We start from the raw sequence: 19,072 nt of genomic DNA, 5'->3' as shown, positions 1-19,072 counted from the left end.
GAGTCAAGACTGAATACAAGGAAGTGAGTAAGACACGTACGGGCTGGTGGAACCTGGCATAGGAGGAAATATTTACATGAGTGTTCAGCATTGACTTTCTTTTTATTGTCACAAATTGGTAGCAGATGCCTGCCTTTTCACACAGACTCACAAGCTGATCTGAGAGACTCCACAAGTTAGACAGCAAATCACTCTGCCATTTGATGTTTTGGAAGTTTTTGTTGTTGTTTTCAAAGGAACAAGAATGCACACCAGAGAGCTCCAAAGCAGTGCTTTTGTGAATGGTGGTTAACGAGGGATGCCCCAGGGGAGTGTTAGTTCAGCCTGGGGTAGCCATGTCCGGCCCTGGCCACTGTTTGCATCGTCCTCCAACCTCAGGGCACAGGAGAAACAGAGTGCCTCTGTTGGACTTTAGGGCCCCTTGTGGGCTACATGTGGCAGGATCCCAGGATCATGGCTTGGTTGACTGCACTTTCCCTAGGGTTGAAAACAGTGGCTTTTCATTTTGAGCCCTGGGTTTAGTCTCAGTGTGTTTTCTTACGCTGCAGGCGGTTTTTCTTGCTGGACGTAAATGCCTTATAAAATAAGGTTGGATGATCTGACACCTCCTTAGGCCTGGAAACACTTTCTCAGAGGGGCAACCACATGCCAGCGTGAGCTGATTTCCCTTGAGGCTGTCGAGGGTCACCTGGGTAATGGGGGAGAGTCAAGTCGGCCTTGGTTTTGATGCTGGGATGCCATTAGACTTTGAGAATCTGTGGCTCAGCCTGAGAAAGTGATGTGTATATGAGGCTGTGGCTGGAGGAGGGCGTGCTGGCCTGGAAGAGGGCATGTGGGCCTGGGGGAGGGCGTGGAGGATGGCCTGCTGGCCTCAACTAGTGCGCGAGTCACCGCTACAGGGTTTCTCTTACAGCTTGGAAGTTCATCACCGAGGGACGCCAGGGCAGGAACCTGGACGCAGGAGCTGATGCAGAGACCATGGAGGGGTGCTGCCTATTGGCTTGCTCTCATGGCTTGCTTTCTTATAGCACCCAGGGCCACCAGTCCAGGGATGGCTCCTTCCACACTGAGCTGGACTGTCCCCCATCAATCATTAAACAGGAAGATGCAGCCCAAGTTTGCCCACAGGCCAGTCTGTTGGGAAGATGCAGCCCAGGTTTGCCCGCAGGCCAGTCTGGTGGGAAGATGCAGCCCAGGTTTGCCCGCAGGCCAGTCTGGTGGGAAGATGCAGCCCAGGTTTGCCCGCAGGCCAGTCTGGTGGGAAGATGCAGCCCAGGTTTGCCCGCAGGCCAGTCTGGTGGGAAGATGCAGCCCAGGTTTGCCCGCAGGCCAGTCTGGTGGGAGGTTTTTCTCATTGAAGGGTTCTTCTCTCAAAATGACTCTAGCTTGTGTCAAGTTGAGGTAAAACCAAACAACACAGTTACTGATGGAGGAGTTACATTCTAGCATGGTTGGGAGACAGTGGCAGAAGCATGAGACAGGGGGTCCAGCTGTCTGCAGCAGGGAGAATGCTGGGAGTCGGTTTACTTTTACTTTGAGTTTGGGATCCCAGGAAGTGGTGCCTCCCGCATCCAGGGTGGACTTTGCTCTTCTCTGGACTCACCGTGAGAGGCGCGTGCGCTAACATGTGGTTCAGTCAGTGAACAGTGAAAGGAGTGGTCACATCTGGGCTGTGGCTTAGCCTGTGGTCAGGCTGGGAACTCTCACACAGGGACACAGAACGAGAGAGGATGAGACAGTTCAGCTCTGCACTTCTGGTTGATCTTGGCCAAAGGTTTCCAAGCTGTGAACAGGACACCCAGAGGGCAGTGGGCACCACCCTCTGCACAGAGGTCCTGGGAGCCTGGCCACCGCCCATCAGTGTCTGTCTGTATCTTCTTCACAGCTACCTGTACACCACACAGGTGACTTTTTACAAGAAAAGTCTTGCTCATGATGCGTTCTTAATGCTCTTGTTATTGTTTTAACAACGTTATTGAAAATACTTAAGTTGGGAAATCCTGAACCACTGCTCCAGGCTCAGTCTCCCGAGAACCTCTGGTCATTCAGTCAGTACATAACCTTGTTTTCCACGTGTTTAAAGACATCTGATGACTGCGTGCTGTTGATGTGTGCTTGAGCCCACGCGTGACAGCCTGGGACTCATGCCTAAACAAAGGGTCTCGTACATGTTTGTCCCCAGGGCATATCAGCTTCCTCATGGTTGGAAACACTAAACTGAACATTAGTTCTATGGTTTGGACCATTTTAAATAGTCAAATTATGACACAATACACAAAAATTTAAAAAATAACTTATTTACCAAGTGTGTGTGGAGGGGAAGGGCAGGTGCAGTTACAATGTCCCTCAGTCACTGGGCTCCTGCTCTGCCGCTCTGCCTGTGCTGATCCCCCCAAGAGCAGGATGTGGCTTTGATATGGAAGTTAATAGATGAGTTCTGTATTTGCAAATTTACTTGTGGTTTGTGATAGCCCCATCTGTTTACTTGGTGCTGGGGACCAAAACAAGGGTACGGTGCCTGCTACATACCTGGCCCCTGAATGTGTAAATAGTGAGGACTCTGTTTTGGTCAGGCACTTATTACTGTGTTTTCAGGAGACGAGGGCTAGAAAAAGTCTGTTCCTTTTCAATGTTCCTCATCTAATGTCAGGCATTCCTTACCAGCCCCTTAAGGGGTGAGGGCTAGCCTCATCCTCTTCCCTTAATGGATGAGGATGAGAACAATTTACATGACTGAAAAGACCTCTTGGCTCCAATCTGTTTTTAGCTTGTGGTGCTGTGCTGGCAAGGAAAGTCCAAGACAGGAAGAATGCAATGGGGGGTGGGGTGAAATGAGTACCATGGAGGATGCATATGACGACACCATATCTTGATACCATTTTTTAAAAAAAGCTTCCTCCTAATGATTTCTGTATATTCTCCTTGTGGTTAAGAGTCTAAATTCTGGAGCCAAAATTCCCAGGCTTGGGTCCTGGCATTGTGGCCTCAGCTCTGGACTTGGAGTGGTTCATAAATATGGTAGAACAGGACCAGGGAGACAGTTCAGGTGGTAGAGTTTGTCATAAAAGCAGGAGAACCTGAGTTTCACCTCCAGCTGTGCAGAAAGCCAGGCCTGTAATCCAGCGCTGGGGAGACAGATCCCTGGGGCCTAGACCCCAGCCAGCCTTGCCTGAAAGGCCAGCCCCAGGTCCCAGTGAGAGAGGAAGATGCCCAGTGTGATGTACACACGCATGTGCGTGACACTTAGACACACACAGACTGAGAGACTGATTCCTGGTTCCCTATTTATGAAATATGGATTTATCTGGGGCCTGCACCCTCAGAGCCTGTATTTTAGCCCAGACACTGAGTATGCTAAGTACTCGAGAGATGAGCCTGGCCCATCACTTGCAGCCCCGGATGAACACAGAAACGACACAGTATGGTTATGGCTCCAAGTCAAGGAGGATTTTGAAAAATTTCAGTCCCTTTGGGACATGTGGCTTCTTCTGAGCCTGGGAAGTTCATTTTGAGCTTTCTGTCTGGGTCTGACTGCTGGCAGCCAGCAGGTTAGACTGTGCCACTTTTTCACCTTTTTTTTTTTTTTTTTTTTAATGAGTAGCCTGTTAGTCACAGGGGCACCTGCTGGGTCCCACCAGGACCTGTGACAGGGTGAGCAATAGAGGATTAGAACGCAGGAGGTCACAAGAAAGAACACCATTCATTTCTGTGCTGCCCCCTTCCCCGCCCCATTAACCAACTTGCCCGTTTTCCCTCCCTCCCTCCCTTATGCTGCCCAGCCATAGTAGAACAGCATGGATGGGGCGGAGAGAGCCACAGACACCCTGGACCCAGGCAGACCCATGCACAGAGTAGGATGCCTTCCTGCCACAGACACCCTGGACCCAGGCAGACCCATGCACAGAGTAGGAAGCCTTCCTGCGACAGTGACAAAGGGTTGGGTAATTTCCACACCTGTGTAATTATGGTAATTTGAGAAATTTATGCCCCTCTCTTGTCTCTTGGTACCACTTACACAGTTCTCCCCGCTCTGACCCTGTCCTCACAGCCGAGTGGCACAAACCCAGTACGGGGTAGTTGGGGACAACTCAGTAGGCTTAGGCCAGTGGCACAGCCTAGGAGATTTCGCGGAGGGTCTTCTAACCTTCGGTCAAAGGGGCCCAGGGGAGCTTCTCCTGTGTGGACATTTGTCCTGTCATCTGATGAAACCACTCGATCTAACCTGCTTACATAAGGCACGCCCCAGCTCGCCCTGTCAGGGCGCCGCTCCGCATGCACGCATCCTGTGCCCTGTTTTAGGTCGACCTGCACTTGGTGAGGATTTTTCTGCAGCATATACACTTCCTATCAGCGAACAAGAGCTTCTTTCTTCCTGTCTGTTTATTTTGCCTGGGGCAGTGGTGCGAGAGGCTCTGCTAAATAGAACTCAGATGATCCCCAGTGTGTGAGTTGTTAAGGATGTCTGTTTAGGTTTGAAAGAAATGATTAACGCACACTCGCACAGAAGCTACTCCTGGCGAGGCTAGTTTGTCCGCTGGCATTCTCTGCGTCTCTCAAAAGAATCTTTTTTTTTAAATTTCATCTAAAGATAAAAATTTAAAGAAAATTAAAATTTGATTCTTTCATCCTTTTAAAAGATACATTCACTATCTAGTTACCTAGTTAATACCACCTTCCATTGCCCTGGAATCTTTTTCTCCTGGAGACCCAGAGACAACTCTCATCTTTTCCTGCTTTAAAGTTTCTTATGTAGGAGAAAATGAGCTCAAGTGAGGGTTTTGTTGAGACACTGATTTCACTGGTGGGGGATGGGCTGCTGAAAGCTTGACTTCGACATGGCCAAGAGGAGGCTGGAGAGCACGAGTGAGGACTTAGGTTCAGATCCCAGCACCCATGTGGCACGCATCTGCAGTCCTTGTACGCATGCGCGAGCCTCTGCAGTCCTTGTACGCATGCGCGAGCCTCTGCAGTCCTTGTACGCATGCGCGAGTGTGGGAGGCAGAGACTGGAGAGCCCTGCGAAGTTTTCTGGCCAGCTAGTCCGGCCTGTAAACAACAGAGAGCCTGCCTCAAATGAGTGGAGGGTGGGGGACCAACACCTAAAGTTGTCTTCTGACCACCATGTGTGACCACACATGGCCATACACATGCACACACACACACACACACACACACACACACACACACACACACACACCCGACCATTCCAAAGGCCCAGGCAAAGCTGTCTTTTCAGAGGACTGTCCATGACAGGTTCAGGCTAGGCAGAGCGTGTATAAAAAGCCATGGACGTTTGCTGTGGACGAAAGCACCTGTATGGCTTGCCAGATGTTCAGGGTCATCGAACACATCGCTGTCTGAGTCAGCAAGGCTACTGCCAGGAGCATGCTCAAGATGTGCTGTGAGGAACAGGTGTGGGCTGAACTTGAAAGGTCCCTAGACACGCCGTGTTTGAATGCTTGGTCCTCCACAGGTGATGCTGTGTTGAGAGGTTATAGACCCTTTAGGACATGGAACTGACAGACATAGACCACCAGAGTGAGCCTTCTATTTTTTAAAATTTTTTGGGAATTGCATACAGTGTATTTATACCCTTCTTTTCTATCCTCTAACTCACCCTAGAGTCTTTAGTTCCCCCACCTCCACCCTGTCCTCTCCCCACCCCTACCTTGCTCTCTCCCCACTCCCACCCTGTTCCCTTTCCACCCAACAACATGTTTTTTTTTTCTCTCTTAACAAAAACAAAAAAGAAAAAGGTCACAAAAATCAGTGGAGTCTGGTTAGTGCTGGCCATCTGCACCCGGAGATGCTCCAGCTCGTGTTTGATGTCACTCCATTGCTCCATTGATGAAAACTGCTCCTGGTCAGCCAAGGTATGAACAAGCAGCAGCTCCCACTGCCCCACCACAGTAATCCCAGAAACTGTGCCCCAGTTCTCCTTTCGGTGGTTTCTGCTAGCGCTTCTGCCGCAGTGAGGTGAGAGCACACGGGAGCCCGGTCCTCACTCAGACACTCCTGTTCTGCAGGTCCCTCTGCATGAAGCTTGGCCTGTGACCACTGGTGCTCACTCTGTTGCCCAGCTACTTGGGAGGCTAAGGCAGCTGGGCATCCCAGCAAGACCTCATTAAAAGCAAAGACCTTGTGAATTTAGGGGAAAATAGTCCATCCCACTTTAGCTGTCATGGCTTGTCAACCATTTGCCTTAAAATTACTGACCAGTACTGTGTGTGGGTGCTGTGTCCAGGAAGGTTCTGTCTGGAGTTGTACTGATTAAACTACATTGGATATCGGTAATGGAGTCATTGCTAATTTGGTGTGCTTACTCCTTGGGTGGATCCAGCTGTTCCTTGGTATTTCCTTTACTCATAAGAGCAGGCTCACGACAGCCCTCCTGGAGGACTACTGTCTGAGACGCCCCGCATAGCTACACCATTCTACACTTTGGTGCTGTGCTTGGCACATCTTTGAGTTGCTCTGTTCTTTACTTAAAGCAGAATCTGGGAAGCAGGTAGATGTTGGGGCTTGAACTCTGGGCCGCACATGCCTGAGCACATACCACACCACCGAGCTGTGTGCCCAGTCCCCTGTCACATTTTAAGGTACCAGGCAAACGCAGTGTGGTAGCACACATCTGTAATATCCCAACATTCACTTAGGAGGCTCCAGAAGGTTTGCAAGTTTCAGACCAGCATGGGCTCCATAGCAAAACCCACTCTCAGAAAAACAATAGCAAACAAATATAATGCCAGGAAAACATCAGGAAGGTTTGAGTTATTTTGTAAGACAGATAATTGCCTTTAGCAGTTGTCCTGGGTGCATTATGAGCTTCTAAAGCCAGACGTTGGTTAGACAACTAGCAGAGAGGAGGAGCAGCCTCAGAATGAGCCCCTGGGTTTTTACCCTTGCCTCACAGAGACAGAACACCTAACATAAACAGTTGAAAGCAGGGGGACTTGGGTTCACAGTGGTGGGGGAGGCATGGCTCCAACTGTGGTGGTGGGAACTGTCTTGTTCACACCATGGCCGACCAGGAACAAAGGTGAGACAGACATTAGACAGCTGCTCAATGTCCCAAGTCCTCCACAGAGCTGCAGCTTCTGGGGTGTTTGTTGAGTCTACTTGTGTGTGCCAAAGGCTGGGCATAGCACTTAAACAAAGATATCCTTGATTTTTACCCTCAGAGAGCTTGCTGTTCTGGACAGAGGACAAAGGAGTAAATAAACAATTACAAATATAAGCCACCGTTAAGTGTCCTGGAAGAAACGTCTTATTTCCTGCCAGCAGCTGTGGAATGGGAGGAAAGAGTGCCAAGGCCATGTGGCAATCAAAAACATTTAGGGCAGCTCTGCAGTTGGAAGAGGTGACAAGGCTGTTTAGACCGTGGACTTTGGATCTTCTGTAGCCCAGGCCGGCCTCAAACACAGTATGAAACTGTATCCTACTGCCTCCGCCTCTTTAGCGCTGGGATTGCATGCTGGCACATCTAGTGCTGGGATTGAATGCTTGCTGGGTGCATGCTTTCTCAGCTCAGCCACAGCCCCAACCCCTGCAGCATTTTCTTACTGCAGTGAGAGACATGGGCTCGCATTAGCTCGCAGCAGGCTGAGCAGGAGGACCAGTGACTGGTCAGGTAGGAGCGGGCGGGAGTGTGGATGTTTCGTGGTCGAGTTCAGAAACACACAAGGGAAGGTTGTCAGAAGTGACTGCTGAGATGTGACCTCTTGGAGGTGAGTGACTGTCCTGAGGTGGGGCAACCCAAGGGAACTGTTCTCACTGGGAGCTGAGGTTGGCATGTGAGCGAGAGCCACTTATGCCGAAACTTCTGGGAACTGAGGAGGGCTCAGGGGTCAGGCTTAGGCATCACCAGTGCATAAAGAATGCTTCAAATGTTGTGAGAGTGGACCCGGGTAGAAGGATCGAGGTGACAAGGGGCAGGGCTACATAGTTAGAAGTTGACTAGAGCAACTTCTGGGGTCAGAACTTGTGTGTGTGTGGATGTCACCGTGTGTGTGACTGTCACTGTGTGACTGTCACCGTGTGGAGGAAGAAGGCAACTGTGAATGGGGAGAAGCAAGTATGTGGGGTACAGAGAGGGTGTACCTGCACAGGTTCCCCAGGATCAGGGGCACAGAGGCATTCCTGTTGAAGTGGCAGAGACGAATTTGCCGTGGCAATGCAGAAACAGCTTGACTGTGGTTGGTTGACAGCAGACGAACCTGTAGCTACCAAGACCAAGGGTCTCTTCAGCCTGGGAAGCTCCTGGATGAGCATGTGTCTCTCTCAAGAGCCCTCTGCTGTGCTAACATGTTTGTTTGTTTTCCTTACCAAGATTTAAAAGCGTTTGCTTTCAAATGTTAGTGTGTGGCATGTCTCTTTATGGTCGGTCAGTTACTACCATCCTAACCATGAGGAAGGGAGGCACAAGGGAGCTTGGTGAACATATCTTGGGTCTGAGGACTGGGCTGGTCAGATGGCTCAGCGAGAAAAGGTGTCTGCTGCCAAGCCTGGTGACATGAGTTCAATTCCCAGAACTGACGTGGTGGTGAGAAACCTGATTTCTGGAAGCTGTCCTCTGACCTTTATATAGATAAGTGGCCAGCACACACACAATACACATAATAAATAAATGTTACTTTAAGAATTAAAACCCCAGGACCAAGAGGCTATTATGCTGGTCTGAGGCTGGGAGGAGATGGCACCTCCGTCTCAGGGCGTCATGATTGGACGGGTTAGCTTTCAGAAATGGAAACGCTTTAGGGGCTTTCTTCTGTCTCTGTGTGGTATGAAGTGGAGCCCTTTCCACTTCATACCACACAGAGACAGCATCAGTAAGGAACTTCAATTGGCAGTTTAGGATTGGTCCAGCTCTCCCTCAGGCCAATCAGGTGACCTGTTAAACCCCTCCAGAGGTGACCAGCTAATGTTTGATTTAGGGCATGCACATATGGAGGGGTTGGGTATGTGCTCCAGTCTATGTGTGTCTGGAGGTGGCTGAATTCTGAGTGCACACTGCCCACAGTGACTCCTTGCCCAAAGACGGTGTGCCCTAGTCTGTGCTGTATATGATCTCTGCCGAGTGGCCTATTTAATAGAGAGGGAGCCTCTTCTCCCCATTTTATAGCAAAATGGACTTAGGACTTGGCACCAGCTCTGAATGACCAGGAGGCAGGAAGCTGGAAATAGAAGCCAGATCGCTCCTGTGTCTGCCTGATTCACATGATAGAGCTCGCCTCAAGATCATTATCAGCGGAAATTATTTCCCTTAATCTCCTGGGAGCATGCCTTAATATTTTTATGCTGACTTATGATAATTTGATTCTGCGATTAAGTAAGGATGAAAACTTTTTAGGCTACTTCTGGAGTCTCACAAAGTCTTTCCTTATGTATGATAGGAATGTACGTAGCTACATCATGAACTGAACCAAGATGGGCTAAAGGAGCAGGCCCCTACTGTCCTCACACTGTCCGCCCCCACCCCAGGAGTCCTCAGGTTATGAACAGTTCAGCTGAGGGCCATTGTTTTTCAAAAGCTGCTTGAAAATTCAGGGTTCGTCTTACTTACTCTGTGCTTTGCTCTGTCGTTTTATTGGTGGTTTGAAATGCACGTCAAAGGGCTGACCAGACAGCATCCATATGGGAATCACTGGTGAGAGCCTGCTGATGACAATCTGTGAGTGGTAATTTGGTGCTAATCATTTGGTGACTAGGAGCGTGTGTGTGTAGAACATTTTGTATGTACAGTCATTGTGCAGACAATTGTTGTGTATCCAGGAGCCCTAAGTTCCTAAGAGGGCAAGACCAGAGTGTCTGCCCTGCTGTGCAGGGCTGCAGCTGAGGCATGGGGGCGGGGTCAGTGTCCATAGGGCTCTATATGCAGGGAGGGCTGGGAGGAAGGCCGGGAGGGGGGACATTCTAACCCAGGCTTTGCATTCAGTGCCTTGGAGATGTTTGCACCTGGCACAGCCTTGAAGGGAAGAGGACATTTGTCTGTGGGGCATGGGAATGGAAGGGACCCTGGTGTGGAGAGATACAAGCTTGTGGTCAATTTCTACACTTACAGCCACCCTTAAACACAACAGAGAAGGCAGGCAAATGGCTCCTAGGGTGCCACCAATCGCTGAGAAGGAAAACAGTAGACCTTCTGAGGCTGCCTCTGTTCTTTTCAGTCTGGAGGCTCCTTGAGGTCACCCAGGGACAAGTCTAACCCTGAGGCAGTGGGTGCAACTGACATCAGTTTGTCCTGAGAAAGTGGGTGGGGGGAGAATGGGTACTGTACCGTTGTGTTTCCCACAGTATTGTTGACTGCCAAAGGTGGACACAGTCCAAGGATTCACTGAGGAGTCACTGGCATAGGCATGGTGATGTCTGTGCATGCAGTGGAGTATCAGAGTATCGAAGGGAGTTGGAGGAGGTATTATGGTGGCTGTGCAGACGATTCACCCAGGGGCAGATGCTGTGATTCCACTTCCTAAGTTGCCTAGCATGGTCAGATGAAGGGACGGGGAGTTTAAAGGTCACAGCCAAGGCTGGAGGAGGTGATGGGAAACCAGCATTTGGTGGGTACAGAGGGTTTGGGGTGATGAAACAGGAGATACATGGTGCTGATGACTGCACTACAGTGTGTATGCCTCCGCGTCCGTATATGGCACACGACAGTGTGTATGCCTCCGCGTCCGTATATGGCACACGACAGTGTGTATGCCTGCGCGTCCGTATATGGCACACGACAGTGTGTATGCCTCCGCGTCCGTATAGAGCACACTTGGATGTGACCGTGATGGTGAGCGTCACATGTACCACAGAGTTAACCTGCACAGGCAGCATGACTGGAGGGAAATGGCTCGCCGCCCCTCTTCAGTGTGCCGCATTCCCTGCTGGGGCCGGGTGCCCTTGGCACGAGGGACTCCTCAGAACAATTATTTTAGGTACTGCGTCAGGTCCTACATGTCATCTGCCACCTGCTTCTACGACAACTGCCTCTCTGGCCAGAGAAGAGGTTATTTCTCATGGTGACACCCCAGAACTTTGGGGGTAATGCTACCCCAGCCCTGCCCAGGCTTCTTAGGTTTATTTCTTGCAGTCCCAACCAATTTTCTCACTAGACTGAAGCTTAGATTGTTTCTACCTTTTGGCAAAGTCACTGCCCCCTTGGAAATAAGCTTTGAAGGTGAGGGTAAAAGAGCCTGCTTTCGGCAGAAGCAGAAGGAAAGAGCTTCACTTCTTTTGAAGCAAACTTCAGGAGGACTGAGGAGACTTTAAAAGGAGCAGAAGGGAGGCTGGACCCTGGTCCCTAGAGTAAGACTAAGGGGGTTTGATGTAGCGTGAAGCCCTGAAGCTCTCAGACACTTCTGGAAAGCAAATGTTTGCAGAGGTAGGCGTGCTGATTATGTGACTTGATCATGATACCTGTCAAACTATGGCACTGCCACCCTGTAAATACAACAACGTGTGTGTGTGTGTGTGTGTGTGTGTGTGTGTGTGAGAGAGAGAGAGAGAGAGAGAGAGAGAGAGAGAGAGAGAGAGAGAGAGATTCTCCAGCAGTCTCCATGATGATCAGGGTCTGCTCTGTGGGTCACAGAAACAGCCAGTTGAAGGGTAAGTAAGAGTAAGTGGATGGGATCCAGCGTAGGCACACAGCAGAGAGCCACCATCAGGAGTGGCAGCAAACCCCTGGAGGGAACAGGTTGGCCAGACAATGTTGTGTGCCTGCCAGTTACTCTCTGTCTGGAAGACAGCCCTGGTGTTTTTTCTGCTGGCTCAGAAGATAAAAGATTGTGCTCCTTTGAAGAGTGGGACCTCAGACATTTCCCCAGCCCTCGTCTCTTGGATCCGAGGCCTTGGGCGAGGTCTGTGCCCCATGGGAGCTTCAGTTTCTCCATCCGCAAATTGGAACTCAAGAGCTCTCATGTTGAGGTGCCCTGAGAAGTTAACACTGCCCCGTCCATAAAGCCCATAGCAGAAGACGTGGTCCATCAACACTTCCCCGTCCATAAAGCCCATAGCAGAAGACGTGGTCCATCTCAACACTGCCCCGTCCATAAAGCCCATAGCAGAAGACATGTCCTGTTGAAGGAGCTGTGGGTTGCGTTCCTGCCACCTGGCTCCCGGCCGCCTGGCTAGCTTATGCCCCAAAATAACGACACACAAACTGTATTCATATAAACACTGCTTGGCCCATTTCTATTAATGTGTGTAGCACCACAAGGTGCGCTTACCAGGAAGATTCTAGCCTATGTCCATCCTGGGTCGGAGCTTCATCGCGTCTTCCCTGGAGAGAAGCTGCATGGCGTCTCAGCTCACTTTCCTTCCTCCCAGCATTCTGTTCTGTTTATTCCACCCACCTATGTTCTAACCTATCAGGGCCAAGCAGTTTCGTTATTAATTAACCAATGACCTTCCTCCATCACTGTCCCATCTATAAAGCCCATAGCAGAAGACATGGTCCATCTCAAGACTGTCACATCCATAAAGCCCATAGCAGAAGACGTGGTCCATCTCAAGACTGCCCCATCCATAAAGCCCATAGCAGAAGACATGGTCCATCTCATAGCCTAAGGAACCACTGTCCTAATGTTCTTCCTGAGACCTCAATGCTATGTTAAGGACTATGTGGCTACATGCAAAACAAAGTCCCCTTTCTGCCACATTTGCCAACTGAAGAGTTTGACAGGCAGGGTTGCTTCCAAACCTTACCTGCGAGTTCCATGTCCCTTGGGTGACTTGTGGCTTTTCAGGCTGAGACCTCCTTTTCCAGGGAGCTGTCCAAGGAGTGAGCAATTGCATGCAGACAGATTAGATTATTCATACAGGTGGGGCTAGTGCACACATGAAGGGTGTGCCTGGGCACGATTTCCCATCCAGGTTAGTGACCTCTGGGGTTTATTCTCACACTGGCATCCCGGAAGTCTTTGATTCCCTCCATGTGTTACCCTGAGCTAGGCTGGGGTTCTCTCCTTCCTGTGACACCCAGGGTTCATTGCAGTCTGTTTTGTAATTAGCTCCTATTGTGTCTGCCAGTCAGTCGTTCATCATCCGCGTGACCCTGGCGCCTTGCAGTGCGTGTTTAGGAAATGAAGGGTGACTTCTTTGTTTCGCTCAGAGTCCGGGGGTGGAGGGGGTGGTGTGCTGACGGAGGGGTCATGCCGCCTGACCTTTTGTGGTGCATGCTATTTTGGTCAGCTTTCCCTGTTTTCAGGCATGCTTATTCCCGCCCCCGCGACCCAGACAGGATTGACATGCTGGTTCCTTGGTGACACTCCAGTTTGCTATCCCTGCTTTTCATCTGAGTGTGTCTAGATAACATTTCTCCTTCTGAATCTATGAATCTATTCGTTTTCCAGAGGGCACCTCATCTCCAGTGGCTGGCTTTCAGCTTTCCTCTCGGCTCTGTCACTAGGGCAGTGGTTCTGGCTTGTATGGGCACTCCCAAACACATATGCATTCTCTCTCTAACACACAGAGGTGCATATATATTTATATGTGTATATATATATATTTATGTATGTATGTATGTATGTATATGTGTGTGTATTCTTTTCCACAGCATTTGTTTGATATCCCCAAAGCCTTGACATGAAGGGGCTTTTCAGACCTTTGAGATAGGCTGTTGACTCCAATAAGTGGTAGAATCCCCATTGCATCTGAGTGACTTTGTGTGGCATTAGGCACAGCTCTCTTGCTGCAGGGTGACCTTGGAAACTTTCCCTCAGTAGCCTTGTCATTAGAACTGCAGCTGCTAACTACATATACAGTGAGGCGGTTGCACTAACACAGCTTCCAAAGACTGGGAGGATGCTTCCTCTCTGCAGACGCTGATGGAACAGAACAGCCTGGGTGATGGAGAGATGCGTGGCTCATTTTCTACTGACCAGAGCAAGCCTGAAAGAAGGGCGCTGATTTTCAAAGATGTCCTCTCCCAAAGGCCGGGGAAAGGGAGAGAGGAGAGAAACAGACGTGGCAAGGAGCCTTCCTGCTTGCTCTGTCCGTGTGCAGAGTTGGGTAACAGGGCTCTCTAAGCAGCCTGAGGGCAATGCTGTGGTGTCCGTGTAAGTTGTGGGTGGGCCCCTGGGTGGGCCCCTCCCATGCCCACGTCAGTAGCTTTCCGGTCTAACCTGGTACCTGCTGCAGTGCACTGGAAATAGGACTCATAGGAACCATTAGTGTTAGAGTGGTCCTCATCCTGGTGCCTCTACTGTCTACCACTGACCTGAGCAAGCTGTTCTTCCTCCCAGGGAAGAAAAGCTGAACCCCATTGTTTTCACAGTGACATTCTGACGGTCTCAGTGGGGACTTTTGGAGTTCCACAAATGGTTGGTTCATTTCCAGTATGTGTTTTTTCTCCGTATTCTCGTGCATCTATAGATTCCATATATCACACATAAATATTTTAACAGCTTTATTGCAATAAACTCTGCTGCCATCTGTTTACTGAAAGCCAATGAGTGTTGCACTCACACTCACGCTCACAGCAGCAGGTGGCACACAAGCCCTCATGCCCATCAACCAATGAATGGCCAATAAAATGCAGAGTCAGTCAGCCTTAAAGGAGAAATAAAGTATCGACGTGAGCTACAACATGAACCTCGAGAACCTTCGAAGGCAGAATTGCCTAGGGATCCGTTTAGATGAAATGTCCCGAGAAGCAGAGCCATAGATGGAGCAGGTTCACAGGGCAGGAAATGCACACTCATGGAGTTATGGAACCGTCTTTGCTGTCTGATCTTAGCAAACTTTCATGGCTTCCAAAGGAAACCCTGTAGTCACGGACGTCCCCATTCCCTGCCCTGTGAAGGTTTAAATGTCAACTTGCCACAATCTGGAATCAGCTGAGAAGTGTGTCTCAGCCGAGGGATTGCCTAGATCAGGGTTGGCTTGTGGGCTTATGTCTTGATAATTGATACAGGAAGGCCCAGCCCATTGTGCACACAGCACAGTTCCCTAGGCTAGAACCTGAACTGAAGAGAAGAGAAAGCTAAGCAAAAATCAAACAGGCAGTATTGGTGATTCCTTTCTCATTGCTATTGACTGTGGATGTGATACGTGATTAACTGCTTGAGTTCCTGTTTTCTCCCAGAAGTGTGGGAGAATTATATAATTTGTAATTATATGCTAAAGGTGCATTGGTGGGGGGGTGTCAGTGTACTTTTAAAGCAACAGAAAGGACTAGAATAAACACATGGTTGTAAATAAGGTGTTTTAAAACTACAGGAAAATCAAACGACCCCTACTGTCTATAACAAAGCCTGGCACACTGAGGACCTGCGCAGTAATTACTGAACTAACGATGCACTAATTCACTTCCGCTGCCAGAGCAGGTAGAGTTTATGCAGTAAAGCTTCACCTCTACCATTAACTGAAGAGACTGGGTCCCAAGATGTTTGAAAATTGTTGCCATGGGCTCTGCTTATGCTTGCCAATGGGAATTATACCCCTATTGTATACGCAGCACCAAAAGAAAAAAATGAGATGCTGAGATTCACCTTGGACTCAAAAAAGGGCATCCTTGTCTTCAGGTTTCCACGCTTGTTTAAATATCAAAAGAAGGTGCTAGAGAGATGGCTGAATGTTAAAGAGCTCTTCCTGAGGAACGTGGTTCAGTTCTTAGCACCCCACAGTGTCTCAGCCTGCAGTCCCAGGGGATGGAATACCCTCTTTGGTCTCCCTGTGTGCCAGGCACACATATGGTATACAGACACACATGCAGACAAAACACTCATACAAATAAATAGGAAGTAATTTAAATATCAACAGATTTGTTGTGTTATAATCATGATTGGGCCATAGGTAAATATTGCAGCAATTATGTTCATAAAGTTTGGAATTGCTGGGTGGTGGTGTCCCACACCTTTAATCCCAACACTTGGGAGGCAGAGGCAGGTGGATCTCTGTGAGTTCAAGGTCCGCCTGATCGACAAGTGAGTTCCCGGACATCCAGGGCCACACAGAGAAACCGTATCTTGGAAAAGCAAACAAATGAAATATGTATCGGTGTGGAGGGCTGAGATTGATGCTGGTGTCTTTGTTAGTCACTTTCTATCTTATTGAGAGAGACTCCTTCGCTTGTCCCAGAGCTCGCTAGTTTGGCTAGCTGATTTGCTCTGGGAATCCCTTGGCCAGAGTGCTGGAATTCCAGGCAGGCCACCACACCCACCTGGCATTTTTGTGGGTATTGGGGATTTGAACTCTGATCTTCATGCTTGTATGCCAAGCCCTTTACCTAGCACTGTGCCCCCAGCACTCCAGTGAGGACCCCAGGACTGTTACACCCCACGCTGCTTCTCTTCTCCATCTGTGACTGCACATTTATTGAAAGCCTACTGCATACAACGTGCTAGGCCCTGGAGGGAATCCAAAGAAGGAAAGACCGTGTTAGCTGTTTTTAAGATGCCTGTAGACTGGTTGGAGGTAAGTGTAAGATAATCAGAGCAGAGTCATCCAAAGTATGAGTGTTTGGGTGTTAATATTTGCATGTAGCGCCAATACACCAAATATTGTAGGAATTCAGAAAACACCAAGGACAGCTTCCTGGACCAGGTGGCACTGTGCTGTGACTGAGCTGAAGGTGGCATTCTGGTGGATGAAGAACTAGGATTTGGTCAGCTGGGGCATCTTTTCCCCCAAACCCACTTATGAGACTAATGCTTCATTAGTCTGGCCCCTGTTAAGCTTTTGGCAAAAAGAGATAAATATGAGAAACAAAGAAAAGCAGGTATTTTACAGTAAGTTTCTAGAAAGGAGTTGACCTCTCCTAGTGCCTGGGCTGGAGACGCTGGGGATGAGGCAGATGCCCCGTGGGCAGATACACTGCAGTTCATCTGAGCAGCTCCTAGAAAACTGGCATTTACGGAACCCCATTGATCGTGAATTTGCTATAAATAATTGCGAGCTGTTGCTGCTGCAGGTCCTTCAGAACAGAGAAAGGTCAGACCAGAAGTCAGGAGCTTTTAATGGTGGCGTCCTCACCAGCAGGTCTGTCTGCTAAAGGTCCCTTGGCGCCTTGTGGACAGGCAGCTCTGCCAGCCCTAACGGAGGGTGGGATGCTCACCTCCATGATAGGTCTTCCTTTTCTCTCTGCATCTTCCGTCCTTGTGCATCAGTCTTCACAGAATTGGGCACAGATTCTGTGGGAACATGCATGTGTGTCTGGCTTAGGAAGATGTGCAGCTTCTAAAGGGGTCTTCCAGGAACTAGGAAACTAAGAAAGGTGATGTCACCAAGGCTCAGGGCATTGTCAGGCTGGGGAATGTAGCAAGGGGGGTGGAGAATGAAACTGGCTTCTGAGGAGGCTAAAGCTGTGGGCCAGGGCTAGTACTCAGAAGCCTTTCTCAGGGATGGCTGCTGCAGAACCCCTTCCTAGCACTCCAGTCCTCTGCAGGTGTTTCTGGGCCACCTCTGAATCACAGTGTGTGCACGGTTGTTCTGTGACTAACACCATTCCCACACAGTTTTGCATGTAGCCACGGTGGCTCCTGGGCCCTTGTATCTCCTGATTCCATCAGCCTGGGAACCTACCCATGGCTGGGCTCCCTGGGCTCCTTCCTGAGACTAGACTTTGTTCCAAGGAATGCTATGCCTCACACTCCCCTGAGTCCTGTCTCCCCAGAACCTCCTGCCATTGTCAGGGCCTCTGTTTTGGCTGAGTTTTGTCTAGCCTTTGGCCTACTCTGCCTGCCCCCTCCACACCTGGACTCTTCTGATCTTAGCACCTGCTGGGAGCACAGGATTGCCAGTGCCTGCCTGCCTTGGGGAATGCAGAACTTGATTCCTGGAATCTGGATGTCCTCTCAGAACATCCCTGACCTGTCCCCGAGCTTCTTGGGCTTGCGTCTAGATTTTGACTGCTTTTTTTTTTCTATTATTTCCTTCCCACCCTTACCCTGGCCTGTCTTGGCTCCCACTTGTCACCTCTGTCACCACAGGGGAATCCAGTCTGTTCCATAGGAAGACTGGTGTCGTCTGTCTTCACAAGACTGGTCTAGATCCTGACTTTCTGAGCCAGTGCATTTGCTTTCCCTAGTGTTCTGAGCATTTGATCAGCGTGTGTCCCCCAGCTGCAGGCATGGGCTCTAGTCGGGTCTGCGTGATCTGGAACAGAGCCAGTGGTCTCGGGCCAGCCCTTGACCATCAGAAGTATACCATACATCGATACCTTCAAAGGGACGTGGTAGCCTGTGTAGTAGCCTCTCAAGTCTTCCTCCACCCCCTGGGAGAGGTGTTTGAACTTGTCCCAGAGGGACTTAGTCATTCTGGGCCTCCATGTCACATTTGCAGGGCCTGGGTGCCCAGGGTGGCCTGCAGGGGCTGACAGCGGATGCCTGGCCAGATAGTAAATCTGCTCACAGCTTGTCTGCCCCAAATAGCTAGAAGTACTGCACTGATCTCAGACCTGGGCTTTCCAGGATTTGGCAAGTCTACTGAGAACCCTTGTGGCAAGAATGAGAAGCCAAGCACCGTTTGTGTTCTCTGCAAACATTTAGAGTCTTTCTTAACCCACCTAGAACAATGTAAAAACAGATCTTATTTGAACAAGCTGGTCGCAGCACCTGGTGTTTTCATTTTAATTTGATTTCTTTGCCCGATTCATCAGATGGAGTCTTTTAAAAAATAGGTTTGAGCCAGGCAGTGGTGGCACACACCTTTAATCCAAGCACTCAGGAGGCTGAGAAAGCAGATCTCTGAGGTAGCAGTGAATTCTAGGACAGCCTGAGCTACACAGAAAAACCCTGTCTCGTTGTGGAGAAAGGGGTACACTCATCCATTGCTGGTGGGAATGCAAACTTGTGCAACCACTCTGGAAAGCAGTGTGGCGGTTTCTCAGAAAATTCGGGATCAACCTACCCATGGACCCAGCAATACCACTCTTGGGAATATACCCAAGAGAGGCCTTATCATACAACAAAAATATATGCTCTACTATGTTCATAGCAGCATTGTTTGTAATAGCCAGAACCTGGAAACAACCTAGATGCCCTTCAATTGAAGAATGGATGAAGAAAGTATGGAATATATACATATTAGAGTACTACTCAGCAGTAAAAAACAAGGACTTCTTGAAGTTTGCAGGCAAATGGATG

The 19,072-nt window shown here is 49.5% G+C and overlaps 1 protein-coding gene across 4 annotated transcripts in view; it reads left to right on the top strand.

Moving 5' to 3' along the window:
- Positions 1-19,072, top strand: part of Cables1 (Cdk5 and Abl enzyme substrate 1) — a 103,071-nt gene that overhangs the window by 14,682 nt on the left and 69,317 nt on the right. The window contains exon 1 of one of the 4 annotated variants that reach the window (XM_050160735.1): positions 7,444-7,629. The exons of 2 other annotated variants lie outside the window; for them this stretch is intronic. The gene's annotated coding sequence lies outside the window, so the exon portion shown is untranslated. Of the gene's footprint in view, positions 1-7,443; positions 7,727-19,072 lie in introns of those variants that run through there. One more of the 4 variants, XM_050160734.1, reaches the window with a different exon arrangement.

The sequence above is a fragment of the Alexandromys fortis genome, unplaced genomic scaffold, assembly GCF_014885135.2.
Source record: "Alexandromys fortis isolate MF-2015 unplaced genomic scaffold, M_Fortis_MF-2015_v1.1 scaffold_104, whole genome shotgun sequence".
NCBI lineage: Eukaryota > Metazoa > Chordata > Mammalia > Rodentia > Cricetidae > Alexandromys > Alexandromys fortis.
This window is presented reverse-complemented; position numbering and strand designations above follow the sequence as displayed.